The sequence below is a fragment of the Nerophis ophidion genome, linkage group LG16 (genome assembly GCF_033978795.1).
Source record: "Nerophis ophidion isolate RoL-2023_Sa linkage group LG16, RoL_Noph_v1.0, whole genome shotgun sequence".
Taxonomy (NCBI): domain Eukaryota; kingdom Metazoa; phylum Chordata; class Actinopteri; order Syngnathiformes; family Syngnathidae; genus Nerophis; species Nerophis ophidion.
The window spans coordinates 3,888,452-3,914,594 of NC_084626.1; the positions used below are offsets into that span (position 1 = coordinate 3,888,452).

Below are 26,143 nucleotides of genomic sequence, written 5' to 3' on the forward strand. Positions count from 1 at the left end.
TGTGCCAGTCGCGACGTGACACACACACACACACACACACACACACACACACACACACACACACACACACACACACACATAAACACAGTACACAGGGTATGCTCCTAAGCCAATGACCTGTTGTGGGTATTTGCTTTGACAACATGTGTTAATGTCTTTTGATGATGCAAGAGTGTGTGTGTGTGTTTGTGTACTTCTGTGTGTGTGTGTGTTTGTTCTTGTGTTTCTCCCCTTCTTAAGACATCAACTAGGAAAAGTTCCGAACAAGTGAGGACATAAATCATGGTCCCAATACGGAAAACCATTGCATCTAACAAAGAATGTCTCATTTGTGGTGAAATCTATTAAAAATGAGTGTGGTCCCAAAAAGGAGAGATTTTTTCAAATTGACTGTGTGTCGGTTTTAAAAGTGCTCCCCCTCTCTGGTCAACATATGAAATAACAAGTGTGTGTAAGAAATTGTAACGCGTTCCCTTTGTCCAAAATTAATTAAAAAAAATAATGAATATGGACACAGAGACATAATGTAATAATTTGATGTAAATAATGAAGATTAAAAAATAATTACCAACAAAAAAATAGAAACAAAAAAAATTACTAAAAGCAGTTTTTTTTCTAACAATGTGTCGACTTTTAATATTATAAAATAGGGAACAATTTATCGTATTCTTCCTGTTTCTGTAACATTGCACCATTTTGTCATAAAATATGTTTTAATGGTGACATTTGTCATATAAAATTCTGACTTTTATCACAAAATTGCACATTTTTTGTTGTTCTTGTAAAACAGTAATATTTTTTGAGTAAAATGATGACTTTTGTCATATTTTTGCCAAGTTAAATTCCAATTTGTATTATAATATTGCCAAAATGTTAGTCTTTTTAAAAAAAATTGTGACTTTTGTCAAGTAAAATTACGACTTTTTTCATAAAATGTGCCAAAATTTTAAGCGTTTCTTGTAAAATTGCGACTGTTATTGAGTAAAATTCCAACTTTTATCCTAATATTGCAAAAATGTTCAGTTTTTCTTGTAAAATTTTGACTTGCGTTGAGTAAAATGACGACTTTTATCATAATACTGCCAAAATTCTAACTTTTTCTTGTGAAATTGTGACCTTTTTGTTCTGAAATTCCAACTCATTTTTCACAACAAGTTTTTTTTGTATTTGTATATATTATTAATGTTCTAAATACAAATTTTTATATATCTAGAAAGGCTGGTCTTAAAGAGGCAGGCATTTTTTGGAGCATTCCATAAGGTAACAAATATATGAACGTGTGTGTTTTTGTATTTCTCCCCTTCTTGAAACATCAACAAGGAAAAGTTCCGTCCATGTGAGGACCGCTGAACAAGTGAGGACATAAAATATGGTCCCAATACGGAAAACCATTGCATCTAACACAGAATGTCTCATTTGTGGTGAAATCTATTAAAAATGAGTGTGGTCCCAAAAGGAGAGATTTTTTCAAATTGACTGTGTGTCGGTTTTAAAAGTGCCCCACCTTCTCTGGTCAACATATAAAATAACAAGTGTGTGTAAGAAATTGTAACGCGTTCCCTTTGGCCAAAATTAATTTAAAAAAAATAATAAATATGTTTATAGAGACATACTGTAATAACTTGAAGTAAATAATGAAGATTAAAAAATAATTACCAACAAAAAAAATTAACTAAAAGCAGTTTTTTTCTAACACTGTGTCGACTTTTAATCTTATAAAATTGGGAACAATTTCTCATATTCTTCCTGTTTCTGTAATATTGCAATATTTTCTCATAAATTTATTATTTTTAATGGTGACATTTGTTATATAAAATTCTGACTTTTGTCACAATATTGCCAATTTTTTTGTACATGTGAGGACCGGTGAACAAGTGACAAAAATGAACTAAACGCAGTGTTTTTCTCACAATGTGTCAACTTTTATTCCAATAAAATTGGGAACAATGTCTCATATTCTTTCTGTTTCTGTAATATTGCAACATTTTCTCATAAAATTATTACTTTTTTATGTAAAATTATTACTTTTTAATGCGAAAGGATGACATTTGCCATACAATATTTTGACTATTGTGACAATATCGCAAATTTTTTTTGTTCTTGTAAAACAATGACATTTTTTAAGTAAAATTTGGATTTTTGTCATAATTTTCCCAAGTAAAACTCCAATTAATATTATAATATTGCCAAAATGTTAAGTTTTTCTTATAAAATTGTGACTTTTGTCAGGTAAAATTACGACTTTTTTCATAAAAATGCCAAAACTTTAAGCTTTCCTTGTAAAATTGCGACTGTTATTGAGTAAAATCCCAACATTTATCCTAACATTGCACAAATGTTCAGTTTTTCTTGTAAAAATTTTACTTGCGTTGAGTAAAATGACGACTTTTATTATAATACTGCCAAAATTCTAACTTTTTCTTGTGAAATTGTGACCTTTTTGTTGTGAAATTCCAACTCATTTGTCACAAGTTTGTTTTTTGTATATGCATCGTATTTATATATATTATTAATGTTGTAAATATAAATCTTTATATATCTAGAAAGGCTGGTCCTAAAGAGGTAGGCATTCTTTGGAGCGTTCCAGAAGGTAACAAATATATATGTGTGTGTGTGTGTGTGTGTGTGTGTGTGTGTGTGTGTGTGTGTGTGTGTGTGTGTGTGTGTGTTTTGTATTTCTACCCTTCTTAAGACATCAACAAGGAAAAGTTTTGTCCATGTGAGGACCGCTGAACAAGTGAGGACATAAATCATGGTCCCAATACGGAAAACCATTGCATCTAACAGAAAATGTCTCATTTGTGGTGAAATCTATTAAAAATGAGTGTGGTCCCAAAAAGGAGAGATTTTTTTCTAATTATCTGTGTGTCGGTTTTAAAAGTGCTCCCCCTCTCTGGTCAACACATGAAATAACAAGTGTGTAAGAATTTCAAATGCGCTCCTTTTTGACAAAATTAGTAAAACAAATAAAATAAACATGTATATAGAGACATACTGTAATAACTTGAAGTAAATAATGAAGATTAAAAAACAATTACCAACAAAAAATTAAAATAATTAACTAAAAGCAGTGTTTTTCTCACATTGTGTCGACTTTTATTCTAAAAAAATTGGGAAAAATTTCTCATATTTTTTCTGTTTCTGTAATATTGCAAAATTTTCTCGTAAAATTATTACTCTTTTATGTAAAATTATTACTTTTTAATGCCTAATGGTGACATTTGCCATATAATATGCTATGTAAATCCTTCAGGGAGGGCGGGGGGCAGCCGATGATTTTTGTGCAGACTTTATGACCCTCTGAATGGCCTGTTTGTCTGCTTCAGTGCAGCTGGCGTACCACGCTGTTAAACAGTACATCAGCAGGCTTTTGACAGCCGAGCAATAGAAAGTCGCAGTAGGAGCTAACAAGAATGAAGAATTGTGGCATCTCTTTCAATCGGAGATTATCTTTTTAAGGGGCCGAATTTGAAACCCTGGAAACCCACTGGGACCAGTGTTTCCACCATCCTATCAATTAGAAGGGATATGGCCATTGGGCTCAACCACAGAGCTCCTTACACTTCCCACTGTTGTTCCTGGCTGCTCAGCCCAAGTAATAAAAAGCCAAGTTCTTAGATGCCGGTCTTGTCGGCAAGAGAGAGAGACCTAGATCCCTCTGTGATGGTCATCATCCTCTGGGCCAGAGAGAAGTGGGATGTGAAGTGGAATTTGCCGCCTCCAGAAAGCCGAGTCACTTTTTCCAGGCGGGGGTCCTGCACGGGATCTGGGATTCCACTTTAACTGATGCTCTTCCCTTCCTGTCTGCACTGTAGTCCCACATTTACAGTTAAAAAAAAAAACAAAAGCTCAAAAATGTTGCTTTTTGGAGCAACTTCTCTTTTTAAGACGACGCGGTCCAAGACTTGCTTTGTACGGCGAAACATCTGCTGTCCTTCAGGTGACCTTCGACCCGTTTGTCTGGTCGCTTTGCTGGTTCTAATCTTCTCGATGCAGAACTTGTCATCACGCACACGCCACAAAGTCCATTTAAGGCAGGAGTGCACAAACATATGAAATAACAAGTGTGTGTATGAATTTGAAATGCACCCTTTTTTTCCAAAATTTATAAAAATACAATAAGAAAATAAGTATATAAAGACATACTGTAATAACTTGAAGTAAATAATGAAGAATAAAAACCAATTACCAACAAGAAATGAAAGAATTAGCTAAAAGCAGTCTTTTTCTCACAATGGGTGCCCAAACATACGAAATAACAAGTGTGTGTAAGAATTTGAAATGCGCCGCTTTTTGCCAAAATTAATTTAAAAAAATACAATAAATATGTATATCGAGACATACTGTAATAACTTGAAGTAAATAATGTAGATTTAAAAACAATTACCAACAAAAAATACAAAAATTAGCTAAAAGCAGTCTTTTTCTCACAATGGGTGCCCGAACATATGAAATAACAAGTGTGTGTAAGAATTTGAAATGCGTCCTTTTTTGCCAAAATTAATAAAAATAAATAAATAAATAAATAAGTATATAGAGACATACTGTAATAACTTCGAGTAAATAATGAAAATTAAAAACCAATTACCAACAAAAAAAATTTAAGAATTAGCTAAAAGCAGTCCTTCTCTCAAAATGGGTGCCCAAACATATTAAATAAAAAGTGTGTGTAAGAATTTGAAATGCGTCCTTTTTTGCCAAAATTAATTACAATTTTTAAATAAATAAGTATATAGAGACATACTGTAATAACTTGAAGTAAATAATGAAGATTAAAAACCAATTACCAACAAAAAATAACAAAAAATAGCTAAAAGCAGTCTTTTTCTCACAATGGGTGCCCGAACATATGAAATAACAAGTGTGTGTAAGAATTTGAAATGCGTCTCTTTTTGCCAAAATTATATACAAAAAAATAAATAAATATGTATATAGAGACATACTGTAATAACTTGAACTAAATAATGAAGATTAAAAACCAATTACCAACAAAAAATAACAAAAAATAACTAAAAGCAGTCTTTTTCTCACAATGGGTGCTCAAACATATAAAATAACAAATCTGTGTAAGAATTTGAAATGTGCCCCTTTTTGCCAAAATCAATTTAAAAAATAAATAAATAAATATGTATATAGAGACATACTGTAAAAACGAAGTAAATAATGAAGATTAAAAACCAATTGTCATTCTTGGGTTCAGAGTGTGGCGCATATTTGTAACAGTGTTAAAGATGTTTATACAACCACCCTCAGTGTGACCTGTATGGCTGTTGACCAAGTATGCCTTGCATTCACTTGTGTGTGTGTGTGAAAAACCGTGGATATTATGTGATTGGGCCGGCAGGCAAATGCAGTGCCTTAAAGGCACGCCCCCCAATATTGTTGTTTGGGTGGAATTCTGGAGAAATTCGGCAGAATGGTTGCCCCGCCGAGATTTTCGGGAAGGGCACTGAAATTCGGGAGTCTCCCGGGAAAATCGGGAGGGTTGGCAAGTATGACTAGGAGACGCAACTGCTCTGTACTTCTCCCTACGTCCGTGTTAAACTCCGTACAGCGGCGTTTTTAAAAAAGTCATGCATTTTACTTTTTGAAACCGATACCGATAATTTCCGATATTAAATTTTAAAGCATTTATCGGCAGTCCGATACTATCGGACATCTCTAACATTTAGTAATTATAATGGTCCATGTCTGAATTTCGATGCATCTAAAAAATTATTACCACTACCAATGAGTGGTACTTGTTGTGTTTTTAGTGTTTTCCTGCCTTCTCCTTTGTCTGCACCTGTGCTTTTAGTGATTCGTCCTCGGCGAGGGGCGGACCTTGATGCACACCGGTATTTAGGCTCGTCACTGTCAGGTTGGGCTCGCCGGTTATTGTCTCCAGTACTCCAGCCGTGCATGCACCTGCTCCACCAGACCAGGTTTGTTTTCGCTCCTTTGTCCTGAATTCCCTAACATCCTGTGTGTTTATCTCCTAGTTCCCTTGAAGTAAAAAGGTCACTTTTGTTGGACTCTTGCCCTGCTCAGTGTGCCCTGGCCCTTTCTCCTGCCGACCGCTGAGCAACCTTTTTTCTGTCCAGATTTCAAGGTGTGCGTTTCTGCCCCATCGCCCTTAGTTATCTCTTTTTGTCTAATTAAATGTTTTCATTTTTGTAATTCCACCCTGTCTCCCGTCTCTACATCCTGGGGTCACCCCCGTTTTACAAAGACCTTAACATTACTGTTAATAAAACAAGGCTGGCTTTCTCTTTTAAAAGAATGCAACATATTATTTTTTTTTTGTTTTCCTTCATTTCCAAGAGGCTACAACACCAACTTTGTGTTCCACCGAGCGTTGAGTGAAATATGCTCTATTGTCCTTGGCGGTTATTTGACCGGTTCCAGAGGGCTTGAGGCTGATGCTTCAAATCATTTAGACATGCTGCGTGCGGGTAGAAAAGGTTAAGGCAAAGAGGCTTTTGCTGCCTGGTCACATAAAAAGTCACTTGAAGAACAACAGGGAACCTTTTTTACCTGCAACATTGACATTCTATTTCCAATTTGAAAGGTATAATTGTTAGGTGTTGAGACTGCGGCACGACATATGCATACTGGATCAGGGATTGTTGCAAGCTTTTTAACATGTTTTTAACACAAATGCAAGAATAATAATGAAACAACTCAGCTCAATGGTGGAAAAGTGCCTGGAGGTGTGTTGGAAAGTAGAACTTCATCACAAAAATGGCTGCTCCAGACAAACAAGAACTGCCTCGGCTGCCTCAGGCGCTCACACCTGCCGACACCGCTTAGTCCCACAGCAGCCTGACAGGACTTATATGGCAAACTAAAGGGTGGATATGGTATACAGTATTTTTCAGACCGTAAGGTGCATCAGGTTATAAGGTGCAATGGCAATGAGTGGGTCTACTCACGTCTATTTTCATACAAAAGGTGCACCGGCTAATAAGGCGCGTTGATGGGGTCATATTGTGACTTTTTTCTGAATGTATACACACATACATACAGTACATATATGTGTGTGTATATATATATATATATATACATATATATATACACACACACACACAAGTATGTATGTACATACTTACATACCCACACATATATAAATGTATATATATATATATATAAATAAATAAATACATGGGTTGTACTTGTATAGCGCTTTTCTACCTTCAAGGTACTCAAAGCGCTTTGACACTACTTCCACATTTACCCATTCACACACACATTCACACACTGATGGAGGGAGCTGCCATGCAAGGCGCCAACCAGCAACCATCAGGAGCAAGGGTGAAGTGTCTTGCTCAGGACACAACGGACGTGACGAGGTTGGTTCTAGGTGGGATTTGAACCAGTGACCCTCGGGTTGCGCACGGCCACTCTACCACTGCGCCACGCCGTCATATATATATAAATTTATATATATGCAGTATATATATATATATATATATATATATATATATATATACATATATGTGTATATGTATATATATACATGTGTGTATATATACATACACGTGTGTGTGTATATGTATATACATATATATATATATATATACATAAGCACACACACATAAATACACATATACATACATACACATATACACATGTATAAGTATATATACGTATATACAGACATATATGTATATATGTATATACAGTATATACATACACATATGTACATAGACACATATGTACATAGACACATATGTATATATACATACACCTTTGTAAATATACACAAATGTGTATATATACACATCAATAAACACACGTATATATCAATCAATCAATCAATGTTTACTTATATAGCCCTAAATCACTAGTGTCTCAAAGGGCTGCACAAACCACCACGACATCCTCGGTAGGCCCACATAAGGGCAAGGAAAACTCACACCCAGTGGGACATTGGTGACAATAATGACCCAGTGGGACGTCAGTGACAATGATGACTATGAGAACCTTAGAGGAGGAAAGCAATGGATGTCGAGCGGATCTAACATGATACTGTGAAAGTTCAATCCACAATGGATACAACACAGTCGCGAGAGTCCAGTCCAAAGAGGATCCAAGACACAGCAGCGAGAGTCCCGTTCACAGCGGAGCCAGCAGGAAACCATCCCAAGCGTAGGCGGACCAGCAGCGCAGAGATGTCCCCAGCCGATACACAGGCGAGCAGTACATGGCCACCGGATCGGACCGGACCCCCTCCACACGGGAGAGTGGGACATAGAAGAAAAAGAAAAGAAACGGCAGATCAACTGGTCTAAAAAGGGAGTCTATTTAAGTATATATATATATATATATATATATATATATATATATATATATATATATATATATATATATATATATATATATATATATATATATATGTGTGTGTGTTTTTACTTTAGATGCTGTCGGCTTTCGGCCCCTGGCCAAATTTTTTTTAGCCCAATGGGGCTCTTAAGTCAAGCTTGGTCACTCCTGATCAAGTGTGTATTATTTAGATTTATTATTATATTTTTTTAATCAGATCAAGGTGTTTACATGTGTTGCAGAAAACTTATTTCAAGCCACATTTTTGGAGAAATCCTTCACATTTATTGCACGGAAAGAGTGATTGAGTCACAGCACTCACTATAAGTAGTCGTTCTCTGGAGAATGAAGAAAACACAAAGCAAATGAGCGACGTGTGCGTGGGGGATGTGTCACGGTGAAATATAGCTCCATTCATTCGTCTATGCACAGGAAGGGACGACAGCGAGACAGGAAGTGAGCGCAGCCAGTTCCTTGCCAACAGGGCGCACATGGGAGGAGAGGGTTCTACTAAAACAACTACAGGAAACACGTGTGGACACACACACACACACACACACACACACACACACACACACACACACACACACACACACACACACACACACACACACACACACACACATTGTGTGCCACTGTGGAAAAGATAAAAACAGGCAGCTATAAAGTTTGACACTAATCCGGGAGGAATGTATGAATATAAGCAGGGGTGGCCTATAGCTTTGGTCGGCAATCCAAAGTGTTGAAAGAGCCGTATTGGACCAAAAATACAAAAAAACAATCTGTCCCGAAACGCAAAAAATGTAAAAGCCTTATAAAAGTCTAATAGCGAAGGCAATACATGATGTAAGTGTCTATATTAGTTACTGTATATTAGCCTACTATCAAAATGACTTTAACAGCCTTATATAAGTGTTATAATGAAAGCAACACATACTGTAAGTGTCTATATTAGCCTACTATCAAAATGACTATAAAAGTCTCATATAAGTGTTATAATGAAGGCAACACATAATGTAAGTGTCTATATTAGCCTACTATCAAAAGTATTTTAAAAGTCTTATGTAAGTGTTATAATACAGGCAACACATGATGTAAGAGTCTATAATAGCTGTATTAGCCTACTATCAAAATGACCTTAAAAGTCTTATATTCGTGTTATTATGAAGACAACACGTGTCTATATTAGTTATATTAGCCTACTATCAAAATGACTTGAAAAGTCCTATATAAATGTATAATGAAGACAACACATGATGTAAGTGTCTATATTAGCCTACTATCAAAAGGACTTTAAAAGTCTCATATAAGTGTTATAATGAAGGCAGCTTATAATGTAAGCGTCTATATTAGCCTACTATCAAAATTAATTTTAACATTTTATACAAGTCTTATAATGAAAGCAACATATGATGTAAGTGTCTATATTAGCTATATAAGGCTACTATCAAAATGACTTTAAAAGTCATTTTGATAGTAGCGTGGTTGAGGTGGGCAGGGTCTGGTGCTCGCGGGGTGTATAACATAGTCAGGAAGTGTCATGGATGCAAAGGATTCTGGGTATTTGTTGTGTTGCGTTTATGTTGTGTTACTGTGAGGATTTTCTCCCGAAATGTATTTGTCATTCTTCTTTTGTGTGGGTTCACAATGTGGCGCATATTAGTAGGAGTGTTAAAGTTGTTTATATCACAACCGTCAGTGTACTCTGTGTCACCCAGTCTGCCTTGCAATCTCATACATGTGCCGATAGAAGCAACGAAATACATGTGTCCGGTCGGCACGCAAATAGCATTCCGTGAATGGCGGACGCGATGACGCTCAAGAGGACGTTAAGAGTAATATCATCACGGCACGCCCTTAATATTGTAGTCCGAGTGAAAATTGGAGAACGTTGACTCCGGGAGAGGCATTGTATTCCGGAATCTCACCGCAACAATCTGGGGGGTCGGCGATTGTGCAGCTGAGCCGCATAGGAGTTGCCAAAGAGCCGCATGCGGCTCCGGAGCCGCGGTTTGCCGACCCCTGATGTAAACAAACTGTTGCGTCACAGTCCACACAACGATGGTGAGTTCAAGGACCGCCAAAATTAGTAGGACAAAACGGTGCTTACCGAACACTCATCAGTGAAGCATAAACAGAAACCTGTTTTCTAACAATTAGGGAAAGTTTGTGTCCTCCGACAGAAACCATATTAAAACCAAAAGTAATATTTTATTGCCCTGTCTTTTTCCATTTTCATAAATTATTTTAAAAGGCGCGTGCAGGTACCGGCCCCCCCCTGGTTCTCTAGGATGTGAGTTCGGCAGCTGAAAGGGTCGGTGGCCCCAGCTTGCAGGTAGAGTTTCCTAAAAGGATTCTTAAGCAGGGTGGAATTTATTAGTTCCAGACATGCCTGCCTACTACAACTTGACTTCACACACCGCTCCACCAGCACGGGGAGTAGAGGAAAAGATAGAATTACAGTCGAGTATGTGTTGGAAGGAAACGTATTGTTTGAAAGGGAAGAATTCCAGGAAAAGTCTTTTTCTTGGGTCCGGGACTCACTTCTGAAAAGACCCGAGCGTGCAAACGCTGGGCGGGTTCGAAGGCATGCCGTCCGTCACCCCAGTCCCAGGCAACTTCAGGAAAAAAAAGCAATGTTGTCTTCATGAGGCAAGTTAACAAGTGCGGTGACTTCTCGACATGGAAAACTTGTCAAAATGTCAAAAACCGCAGTATGTGAGAAACACAGACCAGGACAATGGAGGACTGGGGGAGTTTTCTCTAGGCTATGACCAAAGAAAATAAGTAAGAGGGGGATTCCACAGGTTGGAATCTGTATTTTTTTTGGTACGGGTGTCAGTTTTACTTTTAAGTTACTGACTCAAAAGCTGGTTCTTGTTCAAGACCGGTTTGCAGTGTATCAATGCCTTGGAATCGGTTGCCGTTTGTTCAAACGGTTCTCTTATTGGTCCATACTGGTGGCATAGACCTCGCGTAGTGACGCCAGGTCGCAAAACTCTTCTTGTTTGGAGAAAAAGGGTGGACTACTCAGATTACCTACTCAGTGTTCTATTGGTTGACGTGTCCGCCCTGGGATCTGTAGGTTGTGAGTAGAGATGAACGATAACATCAGACTGCCGATATTATCGGCCGATAAATGCTTTAAAATCTGATATCCGAAATCAATGGTATCGGTTACAAAATATAAAATGTATTAGTTTTTAAAACCTATAAGAGAACCGTTTGAACAAACGGCAAGCGATTCCAAGGCATTGATACACCGCGAACCGGTTTTGAACAAGAACCAGCTTTTGATTCAGTCCAAGTAGCTTGAACACTGTTACAAATATGTACTGTACTGAGCAGTCTACTCATGAGTTTCAATCAATCAATCAAACAATAAACCTTTCAATAATGTCTGTGTCATGATCCGTGGTCCGGATCATGTTTTTGTGTTATTTCTGTTAGTTTGGACTCCCTTTGTTGTTTGTGCACGTTGTGAGTTAGTTTGGTCACCGTTGTAACTTATTATTTTCACCTACCGCGGGTTCCAGACGCACGCCTGTTTTTGTTAGTTACTTTCTGATTTAAGCCTGCCTTTTTCCGTCAGTCGGTCTTTGTCCTTCACGTTGATGTATCCGGTTCTTGTTTCCGTGCTAAGTACTAGCCTTACCTTCCCGTGCGTTCGGCACGATTTTTCTTTTGTTTGATTCTGTCTGTTTTGTACAGAGTATTATTTATTTAATCATTACCTACCTTTACGTTTTTGTCCGGAGTGTCCATGTTTGCACTGGGGGAACGATCCCGCATTAAAATGCGACCCACAGGTGACAGTCTGAATGCTAAAAACGTAATGACAGACCGCCCCAAAAAACGGAATGGAATTTTTATTTTATTTTATTTTTTTTACTGAATGAGACACCCGGAATGTACATGAAAATAAAGAATGTGGCGTTTAAAATATTAACTATGAAGGATAAAACACTGAATATTGACAACATATGAACGTCACACCCGCTCTCGATTTACATATTTTACAATCAAGCCAAACGCAACAAAAATGAAACAAACGCAGCAAAAAAATTAACGCGAAGGGTTAGAAAAAAACCCCACCTACTATCTGATACATCACTAAGTTTTAGAACTTGGTTGTAAAAATCTCCTTTCGCGTCTGTCCCTGACACCCACATTTCAGGCTCTGGAAGTCTTAGTCTTTATTTGAAGGGAAAATGCACAGAAACATGAAGCTCAAAGACATGTATGTTCTGTACCAGATGATAGCTAAATAGCTCATTTCCATCTGCAGTCCCTGGCTACCTAAATTAAAGGCCTACTGAAACCCACTACTACCGACCACACAGTCTGATAGTTTATATATCAATGATGAAATATTAACATTGCAACACATGCCAATACGGCCTATTTAGTTTACTAAATTACAATTTTAAATTTTCGGCAAAGTGTCATGTTGAAAACTTTGCGGTATGATGACACGTGCGTTTGATGTCACCGGTTGTAGCGGATATTATTTGCTTTAATCGCATAATTACACAGTATTCTGGACATCTGTGTTGCTGAATCTTTTGCAATTTGTTCAATTAATAATGGAGAAGTCAAAGTAGAAAGATGGAGGTGGGAAGCTTTTAGCCTTTAGCCACAAAAACACAGCCGGTGTTTCCTTGTTCAAAATTCCTTAAAATGAAGCTTTACTATGGATAAGAGCGGTCAAGCGAACATTGATCCAAACTACATGTCAACCGGCCGTTTTCAGTGAGAAAATTATGGTAATAGGTCGCCTCTTACCGGAGACATTAGCGGAGCTTGCGTCCTGCTGCAGCTGCCGTGACTTCCCTCAGAGACTCTGGCGTCAACAAACTTGTGGCCACACCGCTCCGACTTTCAGGTACTATTTAATCTCACTAAAACACTAGCAACACAATAGGCGGATAAGGGATTTTCCAGAATTATCCTAGTAAATGTGTCTAATACTGCAATCGCCTTTTTTTTCTTTTTCTAGTCCTTCACTCTAAATTTCCTCATCCACGAATCTTTCATCCTCGCTCAAATTAATGGGGAAATTGTCGCTTTCTCGGTCCGAATAGCTCTAGCTGCTGCTGGCTATGATTGTAAACAATGTGAGGCTGTGACGAGCTCTACGACCCGTGATGTCACGCGCACATCGTCTGCTAATTCTGGTAAAGGCAGGGCTTTTTTATTAGCGACCAAAAGTTGCGAACTTTATCGTCGATGTTTTCTACCAAATCCTTTCAGCAAAAATATGGCAATATCACGAAATGATCGAGTATGACACAGAGAATAGACCTGCTATCCCTGTTAAAAAAAGAAAATGTAATTTCAGTAGGCCTTTAAAGGGATACAAAAATCATGCAATACAATTATGACAATAAAATCACACCCTATCATGTAATCAAAATAAAATGCCTTTTCATGGACACATACTTAATATACAATACAACCACATCTCATTTACATCATCACACAGAGACAATACATGCTTTTGTTCACATCTGTCATCATTTGTAAAAACAACCATGATTTTAAAAGACACACCTCACAATTTACAACAAAAATGCTGTCATGGATAAACATAAAACACATTAAGTTGATCTGTCAAACATAGTGGCCACCTTATTGACCGTGTGAGCAGCTTTGCTCCAAAGCCACTTTTTGACTTCAAGTGTGAATGAAGAATAATCTGTTAGACTTTTCAAGTTTGTTGTGAGGTCGTTCCACTCCTTTATGTCTTTATATGAAAAGGCTAATTGTGCAAAAAGATGTTTTACATCTGGGGATGCTAAACTGCCCCCTGGTGGAGGTTCGTGTGTTTCTAGCAGATGTAAACCGGACAAAGTGCTTAAGTGGCGCTGGTGCAGTGTTATTTAGGAAATTCGTATTGATGCTAATCTTTGAATGTTAGCTAAGTTTAACAATCTATATTTTTGGAGAACTAAACAGTGATGGTAGTGTTGTGGTTGTCGGTCAAGGATTTTGAGCGATTGTTTGTGCCAGGTTTCCAATGGCCTCAGTGTCATTTTGCTAGCCTGCGAGCAACATGTTGTACAATAATAAAAACGAGACATAGCTGTCTACACACCGTGTGTCCAGAGTTAGCGAATTCCTGATGCAATTGAACGTTTTTATGTTGTATTCAAGACATCTGTTGGGTCTAAAATGAAACCCAGCTAACGATATTCCCTAACATTTTGTATTACCTCTTTATTAACGGTTCTATTTGGATAGGATGACATTTTATGTTTTTTTTTCAAAATACACTGTTGCCGTTTTCTTCATTTTTATGTAAGCCAAGATTCATGTAGCCATCTTGCCACCTTCTCCATGGCTGCTGTAAGTTTTCTGGCAACAATTTCAGCGTCTTTGCCCCTAAGTATAAAATAACCGTGTCATCTGTGCATGTTACATTTTTTTTTAAAGAAATGTTTTGATTTCTTAAATGGACATTAAGTCGTTAATGTCCTTTGGGTTCTTTGATTGTTCCCTCTTACACACATGTAAGAGGGATGTGTGCTATGGCTATGAGTTGTTTTTCCCTCGGCCTCAGTCTGGACCCCCTGCTCCATGGGCCTGGGCTTTTTATAAATAACCGTGTCATCTGCACACATCTGGATTTTTACATCCCCACATACACATGGCAGGTCGTTTATATACATGGAGAAAAGAAGAGGGACGATATTAGAACCTTGTGGCAGGCCGATATCAGGGTGTGCAGGCTAATTGGGAACAGGTGGGTGCCATGATTGGGTATAAAAACAGCTTCCCAAAAAATGTTCAGTCTTTCACAAGAAAGGATGGGGCAAGGTACACTCCTTTGTCCACAACTGCGTGAGCAAATAGTCAAACAGTTTAAGAACAACGTTTCTCAAAGTGCAATTGCAAGAAATTTAGGGATTTCAACATCTACGGTCCATAATATCATCAAAAGTTTCAGAGAATCTGGAGAAATCACTTCAGGTAAGCACCATGGCCAGAAACCAACATTGAATGACCGCGACCTGTATCAAAAGCCAACATCAATCTCTAAAGGACATCACCACATGGGCTCAGGAACACTTCAGAAAACCACTGTCACTAAATACAGTTCATCGCTACATCTGTAAGTGCATGTTAAAGCTCTACTATGCAAAGCGAAAGCCATTTATCAACAACATCCAGAAACGCCGCCGGCTTCTCTGGGCCCGAAACATCTAAGATGGACGAATGCAAAGTAAAAAAGTGTTATGTGGTCTGAAGAGTCCACATTTCCAATTGTTCTGAACAAAGAGGAAAAGAACCATCCGGATTGTTATAGGCGCAAAGTTGAAAATCCAGCATCTGTGATGGTATGGGTGTGTATTACTGCCCAAGGCATGGGTAACTTACACATCTGTGAAAGCACCATTAATGCTGAAAGGTACGTACAGGTTTTGGAGCAACATATGTTGTCATCCAAGCAACGTTATCATGGACGCCCCTGCTTATTTCAACAGGACAATGCCAAGCCACGTGTTACAACGGCGTGGTTTTGTAGTAAAAGAGTGCGGGTACTTTCCTGGCCCGCCTGCAGTCCAGACTTGTCTCCCATGGAAAATGTGTGGCGCATTATGAGGCGTAAAATACGACAGCGGAGACCCCGGACTGTAGAACGACTGAAGTTCTACATCAAACAAGAATGGGAAAGAATTCCACTTTCAAAGCTTCAACAATTAGTTTCCTCAGTTCCCAAACGTTTATTGAGTGTTGTTAAAAGAAAAGGTGATGGAACACAGTGGTGAACATGCCCTTTCCCAACTACTTTGGCACGTGTTGCTGCCATGAAATTCTAAGTTAATTATTATTTAGGAGTTTGAACATCAAAATATGTTGTCTTTGTAGTGCATTCAATTGAATATGGGTTGAAAAGGATTTGCAAATCATTGTATTCCGTTTATATTTACATCCAACACAATTTCCCAACTCATATGGAAACAGGGTTTGTTTCTATATATATATATATATATATATATATATATATATATATATATATATATATATATATATATATATATATATATATATATATATATACACCACACTCGATCCCATGAAGAGTAAAGCATGGCTTTCTTCTCCTGCGCCATCACATGCTCTGATTCCTCTCTGGCGGCAGCACAAGGGATTTCGGGGTGGGAGACTGCGGGGGGTTCTTCATGCATAATGAAAAGAGCTGCTTATCAAAAGTTAACTAGCTGCTCCACTAACCCAATCTGGGAGGGAAAGTGTGTGGGAGTAAGCGGGGGATGGGGGGGCAAGGACTTCAATGAAGACAAAAGCTCACATATACATAGTATTTTTTTCTCTAACTCTGTATGAGTATTAAGTAGGGCGATTAAGGCCCAAAAAAGTTGCCAAAACCAGAAAAAAAATAGTTAGCCTTATTTTAATCCATAGTCTGAATGTGCTTATTTTCAACTACTTTGTGGGGAACAACATGTCAATTAGCTGGGCAGAAAGTTTAGTTACATCCGTCCTAATACGTCGAAAAACAGGTGTTCAAAAACCATTGGGGATGATTATTTACTTTCTCATCGAGTCACACAGCTAACCACAAATTAATACTGTATTTTCCGGACTATAATGCACTACTTTTCCCCCCCACGCTTTGTACCCTGCGGCTTATAAAATGGTGTGGCTAATTTATGGATTTTTCTTCACTGGGCTGGGCAATATGGACGAAAACTGATCAAGTTGTCATGTCTTTTGGTCATGTTTTGTCTGGCTATGTTCTGTTTGGCTTTTGGACTCTTTTGTTTACGGTCCACAGTTTCAGTTACCATGTCAAATCAGGAGTTTCACACGCCTCATTTGTTTGGACTCACGCACCTGGTGTTAATCAAGACTTTATTATTTAAAGGCCTATTGAAACCCACAACTACCGACCACGCAGTCTGATAGTTTATACATCAATGATGAAATATTAACATTGCAACACATGCCAATACGGCCTTTTTAGTTTACTAAATTGCAATTTTAAATTTCGCGCAAAGTTTTCTGTTGAAAACGTTGCGGTATGATGACGCGTGCGCATGACGTCACGGATTGTAATGGACATTTTGTTCCAGCCCGATCCCAGCTATAAGTCGTCTGCTTTAATCGCATAATTACACAGTATTCCGGACATCTGTGCTGCTGAATCTTTGTTCAATTAATAATGGAGACGTCAAAGAAGAAAGATGTAGGTGGGAAGCAGTGTATTGCGGCCGCTTTTAGCAACACAAACACAGCCGGTAGTTCCTTGTTTACATTTCCGAAAGATGACGGTGAAGCTTTAATATGGAACAGAGCGGTCAAGCGAACATGGTTCCCTACCAAATGTAAACGAGCAGGTTTCGGTGAGAAAATTGTGGTAATAAGTCGGCTTTTACTGTAGACATGAGCGGAGAGCTTGCGTCGTTCCTCCTGCACCTGTCATAGAGGCAGCTGCGGGCTCTCTTGCCTCCTCCGACCGACCGGCCGCCCCCGAACGTGGGATTCTTCCACCGTGGAGGAGGGGGAAAAAAATAATCTCAGCCCGGCCCAAAAGGCTGCCTTCACTTCGCCTCGTCGAGAAACGTGGCTTCCTTCAGAGACACTGGCGGTCACCACACCCGTGGCCAAATCCCTCCGACTTTCAGGTACGACCATATAATCTCACTAAAACACTAGTAACACAATAAGCAGATAGGGGATTTTCCAGAATTGTCCTAGTAAATGTGTCTAATAAGATCTGAATCGCTCCCACTGCCCTCGTCTTTTTTTTCTTTTCTTCTAGTCCTTATGTCTCACTTTCCTCATCCACAAATCTTTAATCCTCGCTCAAATTTATGGGGGAATCGTCGCTTACTTGGTCCGAATCGCTCTCGCTGCTGGTGGCCATGATTGTAAACAATGTGCGGCTGTGAGGAGCCCTACTACCCGTGATGTCACGCGCACATCGTCTGCTACTTCCGGTACAGGCAAGGCTTTTTTATTAGCGACCAAATGTTGCAAACTTTATAGTCAATGTTCTCTACTAAATTCTTTCAGCAAAAATATGGCAATATCGCGAAATGATCAATTATGACACATAGAACGGACCTGCTATCCCCGTTTAAATCAGAAAATCTCATTTCAGTAGGCATTAAAGCTTGTAGTTGCCAGGCAGTCGGCCTGGCATAATCACTCCTGCTCATTTCATGTTATGGATACTCCTGACATTGAATAATATTTTCATGCTCATTATTCATGATTGATTCATGCTGCTCATGTCTTGCCACTGATTTTGCATCTCGGGAAAACAATCCACGCAGGAAACTGCACCATAGTCCAAGTTCTGTCCCAAGTAGTATTTTTAGTCCAAATACCGTAATATTAGGAGTGTTTTAATGCATTTTTTTTACAATGTCACCAAGCTAGCCTTCTTAGCATTAGCTAATATGCTAACGTGTTAACCAGTTTTTTAAATTTTTTTATTGAAACTTTTATTAGTAGATTGCACAGTACAGTACATAGTCCGTACAATTGAGAACTAAATCGAATACGTTTTTCAACTTGTTTAAGTCGGGGTTCACGTTAATCAATTCATGTGTTTTTGTTAGTATTTTTAACTCACAACATCATTCTTTTTGTATTGTTTCACTTACACAAAATCCTCAGTAAATCCACCAAATTGTCGCCGTGGCGTTATTGAGTCTGTTTAGCTTTTGCAGCAAATGGGTCTGTGACGGTGACTTCTGTTTTGTTTAATCAGCCGTTTTACTGCCTTGTTACAGACACTGTTTGGAAACAGTTAAAGTATGTAAATAAATATTTATAAAATATTTCACACGGGCATATATCTGCGGCTTAAGGTCCAGTGCGACTTATGTATATTGAGTCTGTTTAGCCAATTAGAGAGCTAGTTTTTGCAGCAGATGGGTCCGTGACGATGACTTCTGTTTTGTTTGATCAGCCGTTTTACTGCCTTGTTACAGACACTGTTTGGAAACAATTAAAGTATGTAAATAAATATTTATAAAATATTTCACACGGGCATATATCTGCGGCTTAAAGTCCAGTGCGACTTATATATTGAGTCTGTTTAGCGAATTAGAGAGCTAGCTTTGGAAACGAATGGGTCCGTGGCGATGACTTCTGATTTGTTTTATCCGCTGTTTTACTGCCGTGTTACAGACACAGTTTGGAAACAGTTAAAGTATGTAAATAAACATTTATAAAATATTTCACACTGGCATATATCTGCGGCTTAAAGTCCAATGCGACTTATAGATTGAATCTGTTTAGCTAATTAGAGAGCTAGGTTTTGCAGCAAATGGGTCCGTGACGGTTACTTCTGTTTTGTTTGATCCGCCGTTTTACTGCCGTGTTGGAAACAATTAAGGTATGTAAATAAACATTTCCAGAACATTTCTGTGTAAATAACTCATTTCATACCAGTGGGAAAAACATGGAAAAATATTTTTTCCTTCTAAAATTTGGTGGGTGCGGCTTATTTACCGTAGTTTTATTCACAAAATGAGAGGAAGGAGATAAAATGTTGTTGCACTTCACTCGCCTGACCGTCCACCTGGCGTCACCTCTATTTCTCTGTCCCTGCCGCATACAGCCATCTGGCCTACAGTTTCTTCCAAAACACACACACACACACACACACACACACACACACACACACACACACACACACACACACATACACACACACACACACACCATGTAGTAGGGATGGAAGGCCATGGGCATAAAACCATGATCAAGGCCATCTGTCTGAGAAGGTTTGGTGAAAGTATCAAAACCTGATGAAACTCGCTTACATGTATCAGACTGGATCAGCACAGAAGGCAATATCATGTTGAGATGTGTGTCCGCATGGGTGTGTGTGCGTGTTCTGGCAATGCTGACTTAATGGGGACATCACTCTGTTTACACAGTCACCTTTAGAGGACTTCCGACGGTATGGGGACCAAAAATCAGGTCCCCTAAAGGGAAACCTTTTTAAATGATAGTCAGATCCGTTCTGAAGATGCCCAAGTGATTTTTTTAAGCTTTGGCCCATAAAACATGTATACTGGTTAGTTTAATTGTGAGACATTTGCATAGCAGCCCCCTCATCGGGTTGTAGCTGGTACTGCACTCGCTGCTCTGCTCACACTTCTTCCGTGTATACTGTAGTTAATCACTTCCACCAATCATAAAGGTGGTTTGTTGTTGTTCTTTTTTTTAAATGGTCCTTAGTAGTCACGTACACATTTGTGTGAATTATGCAAAATTATTTAAATTTGGTCCCCAGGAACCATATTAAGTATTTTTCCCCAGGGTCCCCAGTAAGTCTGATCAGCGCATTACTTCATCAATCCAGAGATTTAAAGCCGTGTATGAGCTAACTGGGCAGTGGCCATATCATCTATTTTTTTTTATGCCTCCACAACCTGTAGAAAGGGTGGTCCCCACAAGTCATGAACAAAAACTTGGTCCCCATTCCAAATGATAACCAGTATGTTTGTGTGTGTGTGTGTGTGTGTGTGTGTGTGTGTGTGTGTGTGTGTTCTGGCAATTCTGACTTAATGGGGACATCGCTCTGTTTCTGTTTACACAGTCACCTTCAGGGGACCTCTGACGGTATGGGGACCAAAAAAAACAGGTCCCCTAAAGGGAAAACTTTTTAAATGGTGGTTAGATCTATTCTATTTTTGTATGCCTCCACAACCTGTAGAAAGGGTGGTCCCCACAGGTCATGAACAAAAACTTGGTCCCCATCGCAAAGGATAACCAGTGTGTGTGTGTGTGTGTTTGTGTTCCGATAATTCTTACTTAATGGGGACATCGCTCTGTTTCTGTTTACACAGTCACCTTCAGGGGACCTCTGACGGTATGGGGACTACAAACAAAAACAGGTCCCCTAAAGGGAAACCTTTTCAAATGATGGTTAGATCTATTCTAGAGATGATTTTTGGCAATTTTACCTATTTTTTTATGCCTCCACAACCTGTAGAAAGGGTGGTCCCCACAAGTCATGAACAAAAACTTGATCCCCATTGCAAATGATAACCAGTATGTGTGTGGTGTGTGTGTGCGTGTGCGTGTGCGTGTGCGTGTGTGTGTGTGTGTGTAAGCATGCACTCTTTCCAGTGTTTCCAAATGGACAGTGCATAACACACCCTTTAATCAGTTTAGCAGCCAGTCAAGGGATTTGACTAATCCACAACACAAGCATGGGAAGAAGCCTGCGGAGTGTGTCTGCCTGTCGTAGTGTGTGTGTGTGTGTGTCAGCCCCACCAGTCTGCGCATCAAGCATTACTGCCTTCATCTATAAGACATGCGTCGAAATGAAAGCGGCGATGGGTGGTAGCAGACGCCAATCCAGATGCAGACACACATGGTCTGGCGGGCATCGGGGTCCCTCTCAGTTTCATTGGCATTTTAATGCTTGTCATATTTCCTCTGAGTGAGTGATGGCATTAAAAGATACAAAAAAAAAAAAAAAAAATATATATATATATATACACACTGCAAGTAAATATATATATATATATATAATGTTGTAAGAGACACCTTCATAACAATATGTATAATGTACAAAATACACACTGCAAATATATATATATATATATATGTATATATATATATATATATATATATATATATATATATATATATATATATATATATATATATATATACATATATATATAGTGTAGTAACACACACTTTCATAACAATATGTAATATGTACAATATACACACTGCAAGTATATATAAAATGTAGTAACAGACACCTTCAAAACAATATGTCCAATATTTACAGAATTTTGGTCATTTTAATCAATGCCATAACAAGTTCCTTTGCACATTTATTTCCATTTCCATAGCAGCACACTTTCAACTTCTTACAACTCCTTCCGGAAAAAAAATAGTGTGTGTGTTCTAATCATGGCAGACTTGTTAACAGACAAAAAAGGTGACTATTTTTTGGACCTTATATTGTTGAAGCTGAATATGCCGAGGATGAACTACTGCTTATATAAGCCAGCACGAAGGAAGAGTGAGACGCTGGAGCAGACGGGAGCCGAGAGAAGGAGGTGAAAGTGACTCGAAGTCGCGAAACTCGGAATTTGAAGCCGGGCTATTTCGACATAAATGGAGGGATTACCCAAATAAACTGGAAAAAACATTTCCTGGCCACAATGTGTTTTGTATTACTAACTCAAACACTTTTCGTAGAACCACTCAGTAATAAGGAAGGTGAGTTGGGGTTAGACTATTGTTAGTTTTAGTGACTTAGAGACTTTTAGAGAGAGACTTCCTTTTTATTGTCATTAAAATTTAAACTTTACAGTAAAAATAAGAACGAAATTTCGTTGCATTACTAGTGCAGGATAAAAACAATTAATAAGGTGCAGATATAAATAAATAGATTACTGTAGAGATAAATACATTGCACTTTTTTCATATGCATCCAGGTTTATGGATGTATGTTATATTGTCTTTGCGAGTTAATCCATTTTGGGGGGAGTTGAGGGGATGATTTAATTATGATGCGTTCAAGAGTCTTACGGCCTGAGGTAAGAAGCTGTTACAGAACCTGGAGGTTCTGCTACGGAGGCTGCGGAACCTCTTCCAAGAGTGAAGTGAAGTGAATTATATTTATATAGCGCTTTTCTCAAGTGACTCTAAGTGCTTTACGTAGTGAAACCCAATATCTAAGTTAAAATTAAACCAGTGTGGGTGGCACTGGGAGCAGGTGGGTAAAGTGTCTTGCCCAAGGACACAATGGCAGTGACTAGGATGCAGAAGCGGGAATCGAACCTGCAACCCTCAAGTTGCTGACACGGCCACTCTCCCAACCGAGCTATGCCGCCCGGCAGTCCAGCAGTGAAAACAGTCCTTGGTGGGGGTGGGAGGAGTCTTAGCAGATTTTCTGAGCCCTGGTCAGGCAGCGGCTTTTTGCGATCTCCTGGATAGGAGGAAGAGGAGTCCTGATAATCTTTTCCGCCGTCCTCACCACTCTCTGGAGAGACTTCCAGTCTGAGGCTTTGCAGGTTCCAGTCCAGACAGAGATGCTGTCTGGACTAGTGCCTCTCTAGAATGTGGTGAGAATTGGCGGGAGGGAGCTGTGCTCTTTTCACCCGACGCAAAAAGTGCATGTGCTGCTGAGCTCTTTTTTTTACAAGCGCTCCGGTGTGTAGGTTTACCCACTTTATGATGTGTTGTTGCAGTTTGTTTACATTTTTGCCTGCCTGTAAAGGCATTGACACTAACTGTGACTGATCTGTGGCAAGAAAAGGGGTTGGTTTTATTTTTTGGTACTTTTATTTTGTATTTCCCTATTTTATGAGGGAAACGGGTGTAAAATAAAAAACATGTATGTTTCACATTGCCTGTGTTTTTTTTCCCTCCCCCTATCAAATGCATAAATAAACATAAAAGACGTGTTGTGTACGTGACAACACCAGCCCGTGAGCCCATATGCTGGAAAAAACTGTTATCGCAGCATTCCTGAGCCACGACAGGCTGAAAACGGCAGCGGAAAAAAAAAAAGGGAACGATGGCGAGGCGGATAGAGTCTATCTGCTGACGGCTGTCGAGTGACGATCCTTATCTGCGTCGCGGCGGAAAAACAATGAGACGTTCTATCTGACATCTAAATATGTAGGCTTCCTCGACTCTTTCACTGGCATTGGATGAAAATGATGCTAAAAGTTAGTTTGGAAAAAAAAAATCAAGTTACAAGGTCTAGAGCAGGGGTGCCCACACTTTTTCTGCAGGCGAGCTACTTTTCAATTGACCAACTCGAGGGGATCTACCTCATTGATATATATCATTTATATTTATTTATTTATGAAAGAGACATTTTTGTAAACAAGTTAAATGTGTTTAATGATAATACAAGCATGTGTAACACATATAGATGTCTTTCTTTCACGAAGACATAATATAAGTTGGTGTATTACCTGATTCTGATGACTTGCATTGATTGGAGTCAGACAGTAATGATGATAACGCCCACATTTTCAAATGGAGGAGAAAAAAAGTTGTCCTTTCTGTACAATACCACATGAAAGTGGTTGGTTTTTGTCATCTAATTCATCCAGCTTCCATACACTTTACAAGAAAAACATTGGCGGCAAATTCCGTAGCTTGCTTGATTGACATTCACGGCACCCGAGGGTCTTGTGAGATGACGCCGGCTGCTGCCAGTTCATTATTATGAAAAAATGACAGAGAGGAAGGCGAGAAACACTTTTTATTTCAACCGACTTTCGCGCCGTCCCTTCCGTCAAAACTCTAAAGGCCGACTGCACATTTCCTATCTTCACAATAAAAGCCCTGCTGCATGCTGCCTGCGCTAACAAAATAAGAGTCTCGGAAAGCTGGCGTGCACAAGTGATGTGCACGCCAGCTTTCTGAAGGATCGCTTGTGCACGCCAGTTTTCCGAGACTCTGTATTTAGTTAGCGCAGGCAGCATGAAGCAGGGCTTTTATTGTGAAGATAGGAAATGTGCAGTCGGCCTTTAGAGTTTTGACGGAAGGTACGGCGCGAGAGTCTGTTGAAATAAAAAGTGTTTCTCGCCTTCCTCTCGGTCATATTTTAATAATAATGATCTTGCAGCAGCCAGCGTCATCTCACAAGACCCTCCGGTACCGTGAATGTCATTTAAGTGACGTCTTGGTGAAGATTGATGATCACTAATTTTTAGGTCTATTTTTTTTAAAAGCCTGGCTCGAGATCGACTGACACACCCCCCGCGGTCGACTGGTAGCTCGCGATCGACGTAATGGGCACCCCTGGTCTAGACGAAGTGGCTGGGGAGAGGGAAGTCTGGGCTTCTCTGCTCAGGCTGCTGCCCCCGCGACCCAACCTCGGATAAGCGGAAGAAGATGGATGGATGGAAGTTACAAGGTAACAATTGTAATGCTTACATGCTAAATTCTCTTCTTTTCAATGTAATAATGTCTAAATGTACAAACAATGTACTAATATGATGCACTTCTGGAAACTCTCCGAACTTATACAGAGTTGACAAAGTGCAAAAGAAGAGGAGAAAAATTCTCAATTAATGTCATTCATTCATTCATGTCCAAGATACAGTCACCATTAAAAGTTTACATAGACTTGGGCATGCTTCAGCCGGTGAGCTGGAATATGTATTCGGCTTTTGATGTTGTTCAGTACCAGCTGACTCAGCTGACATTGGGGGCTAAATGCAAAAAAATAAAATAAAAATATCTAGTCAGTAAAAGATGGCCTTTGAACATTCCATCTATATTACTGTACTATAACCTACTCAGTGGACTAGTGGTTAGAGTGTCCGCCTTAAGATCGGTAGGTTCTGTGTTCAAATCCCGGCCGAGTCATACCAAAGACTATGAAAAAAAATGGGACCCTATTACCACTCAGCAGCAATACAATATACCACTCAGCTGCCCTCAGCATTAAGGGTTGGAATTGGGGGTTAAATCACCAAAATGATTCCCTGGCGCGGCACCGCTGCTGCCCACTGCTCCCCTCACCTCGCAACGGGTGATCAAGGGTGATGGGTCAAATGCAGAGAGAATAATTTTGCCAATTTATATTAACTTTTCGTCAGGTTTAACCTTTCCTTGAATTGCCGCCGGGGCGCTAATTAATTTAAAACCTCTTCTCACTCAGGCGCTTACCAAAGGCATGCGGTAAAATTTAAGCCTGCGCTTATAAATTTGAGTGTGATGTAAGGATACCATCATGAAAAGCGCATTTAATCAAAAAAACACTTTATTATGGTCTTATTATGCGGAGCTCCTTCTGATCAAAAGCATCGATAACTTGTTTTTATTGAAGTCTTCCTTATCTTTCTTCAGTTTTAAAAGT

General features: G+C 39.0%; 1 protein-coding gene across 2 annotated transcripts in view; it reads right to left on the reverse strand.

Annotated features, from left to right (window-relative positions):
- Positions 1 to 26,143, reverse strand: part of srgap2 (SLIT-ROBO Rho GTPase activating protein 2) — a 225,109-nt gene that overhangs the window by 109,176 nt on the left and 89,790 nt on the right. The gene's annotated exons all lie outside the window — the stretch shown is intronic.